Source organism: Octodon degus, unplaced genomic scaffold (assembly GCF_000260255.1).
Source record: "Octodon degus isolate 3935 unplaced genomic scaffold, OctDeg1.0 scaffold00041, whole genome shotgun sequence".
Taxonomy (NCBI): domain Eukaryota; kingdom Metazoa; phylum Chordata; class Mammalia; order Rodentia; family Octodontidae; genus Octodon; species Octodon degus.
The window spans coordinates 10,903,434-10,913,780 of NW_004524617.1; positions in this window are offsets into that span (position 1 = coordinate 10,903,434).

The following is a 10,347-nucleotide window of genomic DNA, read 5'->3' on the forward strand; positions in this document are numbered from 1 at the left end:
CAATAAAACTGTAGAAAAAAAACAAATAAAATAAAATAAAATAAAAATAACTGATGTCAAAAATTAAATAAATAAAATAAAATAAAATTAAAAAATAAAAAGAAACAAAACAAAACAGAAAAAAAAATAAATAAACTTATCTCACAAAAGTAACAATTTATAATCTGTATGTATTCAATAACATGATACTATGAATCTAAAACATACAAAATAAAACTTTTTTTAAAAAAAGGTAAAGCCCTTCCCAACTTCAATTTATATTAGAGATTAGTTTTATTTTTTAAAATGCCATTAAAATGCAGTAAACTTTCATTTTATTTATGTATTTATTTAGTATGTATGTATGTACATATGTATTTATTTGTTATAATGTCTCGCTACTGAGCTCATAGCGAGCCTTCTGTTTCAGCCTCCACAGTTCTGGGATTACAGGTGTGCACTTCCATGCCTGGTTTAAGTGGTTGGCATGGAGTGGGGCTTGAAAGGCATGAAGTACTGAGGATCAAACACAGATCCTTGCATTTGCCAGGCATGCACTTAGACCACTGAGCTATCTCCCCAGTCCTAAGCTTTCATTTTAAAAAGTCATATTTTACATGATTACTTTTAAAAAGAAATTCTCTTGGTTATAAATTCTTTAAATGAAAATGTTTGATGAAGTAAATATGTATGAATGAAAAATAAAAATAATTTTGGAACATATACAAGGCAAAATAAAGGAATAAATTATATTGTAAAGCATAAGTTCATTTCAAGATATGTAAGAAAAATGTATTTATGTTCAAGTCCACTGTGAATTTTTAATTTTTTTGATTTGCTATTGAGTTGTTTGAGTTCTTCATATGTTGTGGATACAGAATCCCTTATTAGATGTATATTTTGCAACTATTTTTCTCTCATCCCATAAGTTCCTTTTGCATCTTGTTCATTGTTACTTTGCTGTACAGAAGCTTTTTAGTTTCATGTAGTCCCACTAGTTGATTTTTGTTTTTGTTTTTGTTACCTGTGATTTTACTATCATTTAAAAACAATTAATAGTATTTTAAAAAGTCAAAGATATAAAAATATCTTTGATTATTACTCAAGATCAAAAATCTAGGTTTCCCAATTTTTTATAATTTCATGTATTACTTTTAAAGTTTAAGTGGATTTTGAGTTAGGTTGGGATATGTTATAAAACAAGGGCCTATTTTCATTTATTTGCATGAGATATGCATTTTTCTCAGCATTAATCATTAATCAGACTTCCCATTCCGCATTGTGGGTACTTCTAGCTATTGTCAAAGGTAAGATGACCAGAAATGTGTGGGTATCGATATGGACTCTCTAATCCATTCAGTTTAGTTTATATGTACAATTATGTGCTACTGTCACATTGTTTTAATTATTGCACAATTTCAACAAAGTTGAAATGAATGAAGTGAAGAAGTGTGAATCTCCAGCTTTGTTCTTTTCCTCCAGAATTGCTTAGCTATTTGGGAAACTTTGTAGTTCCATTTGAATTTTGGGGATTTCTGATGTCACTGTGATATCAATGCCAATCCTATGGATAACACACTACTACTATGGACTGCTGGACTATATTGGATTATTTTGCTGAATTTATGCACCTACTGTATTTAAATGACAATGGAATGCCCTTCTCTGACAAAACTAAACAAAGAAAAGGGATACAAATGAAAGACCATTTTGTATCCGCATATACAAAACAGGATAGATATACAGCTACATCCTCTTAATTCAATGAGAAGAAAGATCTATACTGACAGTGTTTGGACAGGATATTATGTCTGTATCTTGTTTTATGAATAACCACTATGAAGACAACAATATCCAGTGTGTTAATTGTTGAAACTGTCCTACTAATCGGTTTTGATACTGTCTCATTGCTATTTGCTTCTCAATAAAATTAATAATTAAAGAAAGGAATTGCAGTGAGTTTGTATATTGCTTGGGTAGTATGGATATTTAAGAATATTTGCTGGTTGTTTTGTTCCATTAATATGGTATATCTTTCCACTTATTTAATTTTTCTTTTACTCTCATAAATATCTTACACTTTTCAGGGTAAACTGATAAGTAGTTTTTCATTTTTATTTTCAATATTTCATGAGTGCACTACATAATGATTACATTCATTGTAAGGAGTTGGTACATGTTCAAAACACATTTCAATTCTTTTTCCAGGCACTTCCCCTTCTTCTCTACCCTCCGATTCCTCCAACACTTGATCCACTTCCACTTGGCAAGGTTCTAGCTCCCTGTTTCTTGTTATCTATCTTATATTTTCTTATTTAAGAGTACACTAGGTCTTTTATGTAAGACAAATAATGTGATATTTAAGCTTATGTGTCTGATATATGTCACTTAACATTATGATCTAAAGGTGCATCCATTTTCCTGCAAAGGACTCAAGTTTATTCTTTATGTCAGGGTAGCACTTCACTGAGTGTAATTACCCCATTTTCTTTATCCATGTGATGATGGAAACATAAGCCACTTCCAAGATTTACCTATTATGAGTTGTGCTGCTATAAACATAGGTATGCACATATTGTAATATGATGTCTTTAATTCTTATATGAGGATACCTAGAAGGGGAGTAATTGGGTTCAGATGGAATTTCTAGTTTTTGTTTTTTAAAGAAGCACCATATTTTTCTTCCATGGTAGTTGTACTAGTATGCATTCCCAGCAGCAAGGTAGAAAGGTTCTTTTTTCTTTCACAGCCTTTCAGGGTTTTTCTTTTTTTTAAACTTTTTGATGTATTTGGTAGAGGGTCTTACTATGCAGTTTGAACTTGTAGTGATCCTCCTGTTTTCAGCCTCCCCAGCACTGGAATTACAGGTGTGTGCAACCAATCCCCGTCTGGGTGGACAGCTCGATGCACCTGGGGGCAGGGCCAGCTTGCGTGTAGTGTTGGGAATTGAATCTGGGTCCCTGCATTTGCTAAGCAGGAGCTTAGACTGCTGAGCTATTTTGTCAGCCCCCTTTTCAGTGTTTATTATTTCATGCCCTGATTTAAGCCATTCTTTCAGGACTAAAATGGAATCTCAAATATTTTTAATTAACATTTCTCTAATAGCCAGTGACATTGAATATTTTTGATGTATTCTTCTTTTACTTTTGAGAAGTATCTATTTATTTCAGTTACCCATTTTTATTAGGTATTTTATTTTGGGGAACTCTCATTATTTGAGATCTTTATGTGTTTGAGCTATTAGTCCTATGTCTAAAGGGTACCAAACAAAATATTTTTTCCATTCTGTACATTATCTCTTCACTCTTCAGGTTACTTCCTATACTGTTCGGAAATTTTTCTCATTTGATAAAACCTATTTGTTGACTCTTGCAGTTATTTCTTGTGCAACTGAGGTTCTCCTATGAAAGTCCTTGCCTATACTTATATCTGTAAGAATTTCATCTATTTTATCTTGGACAAATTAAACTCTTCTATTTTAATATTTAGGTCACTATGAGGCACTCAGACAGACCAGGGGCCTTTTGTATAGGTACTGGCTTTGGAAAAGTGACCATTAGTATCTGCCCAATATTAAGTTTTTCATCCTGGCACTGAACTTCAGGATGGTGCTCAGTCTTATGTTCACATTCCTTCTTTGCCATCCTGGAAGAGAAATTCTGCTCTTTGTTGTGCTTTCTAGGGTTGGAGAAGGGATGGTGAAAGCATTTTATGTTGGTTTATCTGGTTTATACTGATCTGGGTTACACTGAAATTTAAAAATGTAGGAACCTGCACAATCTTGGATGATGGCTGTACTATAGCTGGCAGTGATGCAACCTCAAACTTGATCTCTTTCATTGGGATGTACATTTCTGCCCCACACAAAGACAGAGGCTTCGTTTGTGAGGATTAGTTAAAGGACTGGAGGCTTTGGGCTTTGTCTTCTGGTGAGTCGCACTGTAACAGGTCCAGAGCTGAGCTCTAAAGCAAAGTTCTGTGTTTATTTGCCTACTTTCAGCAGGTGGAGATTTGTTCCTTATCATTCTTCCTGGTATTGAAAAAGGGGTGACAGAGGCCCTCACCTGGCCACCTGACTAAAGTAGGTCCAGAGTCAGTCTCAGCATACTGGCTTGGAAGTGGTTGGTGGGACAGCCTAGTCCTGTGCTTCAAATCTAAGGCCTAGAACTTTCCCTTTCCTTATTCATTCTTCACTTTTTGGAATTGGGAGTCACTACAGTTTCTATATAAAATGCACCCCAAAGCCTGATGTATTCTGAGGTGGGGGTTTGAGAAGATAGTTGGATCATGTGGGTTATAACTTTCTCAATAGAAATCATATTTTGATACCTATGTTAAGTAGGTAAAGCAAACTCAGGAGGTAAAGCTTAGCTGAAGAGACGTAGCTGTACCGGTGTGACCTTGGGTTTCTATCTTCTCCTTGACCCTTCCTCTAGCTCATTTGCCCTCTCATTGCTTCACAGAGGGCATGACATGAGAATCTTAACTGCCATATGTTTCTGCTGTGGTGCTTTTGCCTAACCATTGGTCTACCAGAAATGGAACCACCTAAATATTGACTGGATTATGAAATCACTAACAAAAATAAACCTTGTCTCCTTTAAGGTGTTTTACTCAGGTGTTTGATCAAGGCAATGAAATCTACTAGCACACAAGAAGGATAATATTTGAAACTCTTTCCTTACTGAGTTTTCAATATTCTCTTTTATTGTTATACTATGACAAGACATGGTGTTCTTTCATTTTATCACCTTTTAAGGTAGTTTAGTAAATGAATAGCTGTACAAATGGGAGCTCTCTAGAGATAGTCATTGCAGAACGTCAGCCACCAGCTTGCTTCCAGTGCTTTCCTTGTTTGTTAAATATGTTTCTGATAATCTTTTTCATAAGATGAAGTTTCCAAATGTTTTACTTTTTCCAAATACTTGTTTGTAATCTATTCAGTATGGCATTTGATAGCTAATAACTTTTAAGTTGTTGACAATTTCAAATGTTTTTTTACAAACCCTAGAAGTTTTCATTAAACATAGTGTCAGTATATAAGTGCTGAGGTTCGTTTTAAAAGTATTTAATTCTAAATATTTTTCTCATTTATATTTAGTAACTTTCTTTGACACATATTTAGGATAGTAAAATTCATCAAGTAAGTGCTATGCATGATGCTAATTGAATATTTTACTAGATTTAAATACAACATAATCATTTTTTTTCTATTTTATCCTATTCAGGATACAGCAGAATTTTTTTTAATTGAAAATATGGACTCCACATTTGGCTCCACAGACTGAGTTGGCCCAGCAGGTAGAGATCAGCTCAGCAGGGAGAGTTTTGTGGTACATTTCTCAGAGGAGGGGCTGAGACGAGCAGCTGCGCCTTTTGAGCTGAGGCAAACAGCTAGGCCCAGCACGGTCCAGTCTGAAGCCCAAACCTGCAGGAACATCCTCAAGGCACGAAGGCAGCAGGAGGTAACTTAAATAAACTAGTCTCCCTGGAAGGTTCCAAGTACATGAAGGGGAGGTGCCAAGACAGAACTCAGGGGAACTAGTTTACATACAAATTCCCAATTTATGATCTGCTTTGCTATATATTTATAGCATTTGCTGCTATGGTCTAAAATACAAAACTATTAGTTACCAAAGTTTGTCAATTTCTAAATTTCACTTTCTGTTGCTAATACTGCTAATTATACTACTGTAATTACAATACCATATCGGCTTTAACCACATATTTTCCCTTGGGTGATAATATCGGAAGGCACTTGAGTAACACATTCACCAAAGCCCTATAGTGAGGAACGTAGGAGAGTGCCAAACAGAAAGCAGTATCTCATTATCAATAGAGAAGGCAGAACCTTGGGACACAACAAAGCAAGACTGTCTGACATGAAAGAGATACCTAAATAACAGACTCATTACAGAGAGGCTCTGATTGCAGTGATACAGCTGCAAACTATTACATTTTTCAAAAGAAATCACAGAAATCAAAATAAAGAGTTCCCTCTGAAATAGAATATGACAAAAATAAAGGAATGAAATGCAATCCCAGACCCTGAACCCATACAGAACAAATCCAGGAGACAGTAACATGGAAGAAATAAGTAGTCACATGCCTGAAATTTCTTAAATAATAGCAACTGAAGTAAAGAAACAACTACAGAAGGGGATAGAGGAAATAAGATCAGAAATAGTCTCCCAGATAAAAAAGAAATGATAACTATAATGAAAGAAATACTAAGTATGTCTAAAGAACACACTGATTTTTTTTAAAGAGAATGTAGGGTCAGCCAGATAGCTCAGTGGATTAAAGTACCTGCTTAGGCAGACACAGGGACTGGGGTTCGAGCTCCAGCAGGCTGTGCCGACTACATGCTCCAGGAGCTCAGAAAAAAAGCATGGGTAGCTATTGTGTTCCCAGACAATCTGAACTTCTAACCCAGAATAGATAAAGGTGATAAAGATGGTCACTACATACTGGGTAGGAGAAAACTTCAAGAGGAAGAGATAACAGTCCCACCAAATATGGGAGCAGCCAACAATACAAGATAAATTTTAAAGGACAAGAACAATATAATAACCAGTAACACAATCCTAACAGGGGAAGTTAACTCTCCCATATCTCAAAAAGATAGGTCAAGTAGGCAAAACATTAGCAAAGAGATGACAGAACTGAACCAAACCTTTGAGCAAATATACTTAGTGGACATTTACAGTGTTCCCCCAATAACATCTGAATACATATACTTTACAGCTGCACACAGGACATTTTCTAAGATAGACTACATACTAGTTCATAGTTCATGCTTACGTAAATGCAAGAAAGTATAATTATCCCATACATATTATATGACCACAGTGCAAGCAAACTGGAAGTTAATGACAAAAGAAACATAAAAAAAACCCATAAGCGCATGAAAATCATATAACATCCTCCTCAGCAAACAGTGGGTACAGATGAAATTTAACAAAAAATTAAACAATATTTACAAGCCAACAAAAACTCAAATACAACGTTCCAGAATTTATGGGATGCAATGAAAGCAGGTCTCATTTTAAAATGGAAAGAAAGTGAATATAAGGAATAAACAATAAAAGTGAGGGAAATGGAAAAAAGTAAGGAAAAAATATAAGGGGGAAAATCATGCACGTATATGTTCAGGATAGCTGCAATGATTATAGTCCTCATTTCTATTACTTTTTGAAAGTAGCAGTTAATGTTTAAAATTTTCAGTTTGACTAACTCTATATACTAGTAGGTATAATCTGAGCATCTACATAGAAGACAGTAAAGTGAAATGCAAAATCAATAGTTGAATACCTCCCATCTTGTTCTTCTAAATTTGTACTATTTCTAATGTCTTATGAATTAGTATACTCCCTTTAAAATAAATTTTTAAAATGCATAAATTAAAAAGGACAATAAACCACTTAAGGATTATTGGAAGTAAGCATTAATGTTTAATTATTTGACCAATTATGTGTACCTATATCTATTAAACTGAACATCAAATTTGATGATGAAACATGTAATACAATAACTATTGTTAAATTTTATTCTCGTTTTCAAATTCTGTACCATTTTTATTGTCATTTGTTATTCTGTTTCTGTCTTTATTTCTACTATTTTTTATCCTTAAGAAAAATTTATAAAGAAATTATGGACTCCTTTAAAACATTCTTCGCACACAACTAGATTTCCAATCCCAATGATAAAATTGGAAAATTGTATACCTTACTCTAATTATGCTCTCATAGTTTAATTTGTTGTTTTTATGTTGTTTTTCTAAGAATAAACTTCAATAATTTTCTAACGATTACAAGCATTGTTCTTAATAATTGTAACTTTGAAACTTCATGTTGTTAATTTCTACATGACTCATTTGATTAAAGCTTTCATAGTGATTTTAGACAAAATTCCACTTAAATGAGCTTTAAATAAAGAAGACAGTGAAAGGAAAAAAGTTAGGAAATATGGCAGGGACAAATCCATACATTTATTTAATTAAACAAGATGGTTAAGGCAACGGTCCTAAGAATCTCCATCAGGTTTTTGAAAATAGAAGTTAACAGGTAGAATTCTCAGCCTGACTAACTATATATGCTGAGATCTGTGAACTAAGCAACTACACTGAGAATAGCAATGTGTGATACTAAAACCGTGCTTCAAATACCTGTCATTTTGGTCTTCTAAATGCATACTGCTTTTTTTTTTTGTGGAACTGGGAATCGAACTCAGGCCCTTGCACTTGCCAGGAAAGTGCTTATTCCACTGAGCCATCTCCCCGACACCCATACTGCTTCTAATATCATACCAATTATTGCTATACTCTCTTTAAAGTATTTTTTCAAAAAAAGGTAATAAAAGCAAACAAGAGAAAAGAAAAAATATCAATATCATTTAAAAAATATTTTGATAGCATACATGGTCAGTGTTGCTTGAAGAGAACTTTATATAGAGAGAACTACATACAAGAATTATTTCAACATAAGCCCTAAATATAATTATAAATACTGTAAAACTTGGAGACAAAAATGTAGGTGAAAATTATGGCCTTCATTTAGGAAAGGTTTCTATCATTTGCATACTCCATAAAAGGAAAAACATGAACTCTGTCAAACTAAGACACTCATAAAATCATTTTGATGAATGATTTTTATTCATGAGATGTGTAAAAGATATACACATAGTCATTCTCTATACACATAAATACAAAATATTATCCAAAAAACACTATTTAAAAATAAAATAGACTACAGGATAAATATAAACATAGGCAAAGAAACTAGATGGATAGTAAATTGCACAGATTTTTTCATCAGTAGTCATCGATGAAATGAAAACAAGATGTGACTACACACACACACACACATACACACACACACACACACATATATTTTTTGGTGGAACAAGGGATTGAACTCAGGCCCTTGCACTTGCTAGGGATACACATATATTTTGATTTATAAAATTCAACAATGTGATTAAACCAAGTTTTGGCAAATTTTGGGGCATTTCAGTCACTTACAGTTTGGGTTTCTCTATGTAAACAGAGAAAGCAACAGATTCAGTCAAATGCATTACTTTTTGCAGCATGTCTGGCTAAATAGTACCATTGAAACTGGTAACAATAGTTACTTCAATTATCTTGTATTCATAGATAAATTTGTATTGTGCCTAATTCATTGTTTATCTTTTAGTATATATGGATTTTATTTATATTGAAACTAAAATTTATGGGGCTGGGGAGATGGCTCAGTTGAATTAGCGCTTGCCTGGCAAGCCCAAGGACCTGCGTTCAATCCCCTGCTCTGAAAACAAAAAAACCCCTAAAATTTAGTATGAGACAAAAGAATAATTTTCACTAGTCTCCTCCATTCCACAGGGATTATGTCTGTCCTGGTCACAAAGGAAATTGGCTGCATATCAGATTTTTTTTTTTTTTTTTTTTGCGGAAATCAGATTTTTTGTTCTCAGGATCTTCCTATGTGTATCTGTGAGAACCATAGAAAAAATTACTCTTGGAACATCTATCTTTGATGAGATGTATTAGGGATAGGGAAAAAAGGCAGTAAGAAGGGAGCATTCCAGTTATTTCAGAGAAAAACACATTTCCTATGAAAAGCCTGTAAAACAGCTTAAAGACTTGGCAAAATGTCCACCGGATGCTTTAACATGCCTTAGTAAAGTGACAGTTGCATTGATATGGCTCAGTAGGAAACAGTTCATTTGTTAAAGGACTTTCCAAGTGAATGAATGTGTCCTGTTTACCTTAGGAATCCTTCCTTTATCAGGAATTCATGTTCATTGTTTACTGCATGCCTGGAGACATAATCTTAAGTTTGTTTTCAAGGGAAAAAAACCCATCATAATTGATTTGAAAAATAGACAATAGATCAGTCCATTGAGGCCTTTGTTATTCTTAGCTATTGTTACCTGGATTATGAATAACCTTACACTATTCACTGCTCTCTCTAGTTACAAGAACCATGTGGTTTGGGACAGAAGTTCCCAAAATTTATGTAGTTGTTAAAATTAATACGTGAAGAAAGGTGGTAGTAGACAAAGTTCCTTGAAAAAATACTATTTTAAATGTCGCAGAGAGAATCAGTAAGTACGGGTTTTAATCTAGTTTCTTTTGGTAGAAGAAAGAATGAAGAGAAACTATGAATTCTCTAATGTGTCCTGTCATATATAAAAATAATAGTAGTAAATGAGCAGATCAAAGGACTTGGAAACATTAAAATGATCCCTTCATGATTGCTGAATAAGAAATGAGAATTTGTGAAATTATATTAGAGTATGAAGCAGTGTTTCAGAAATTGCAAAAAATAGGGTGATAGTCATAACATTGAGAAATAAATATGCAGCTTT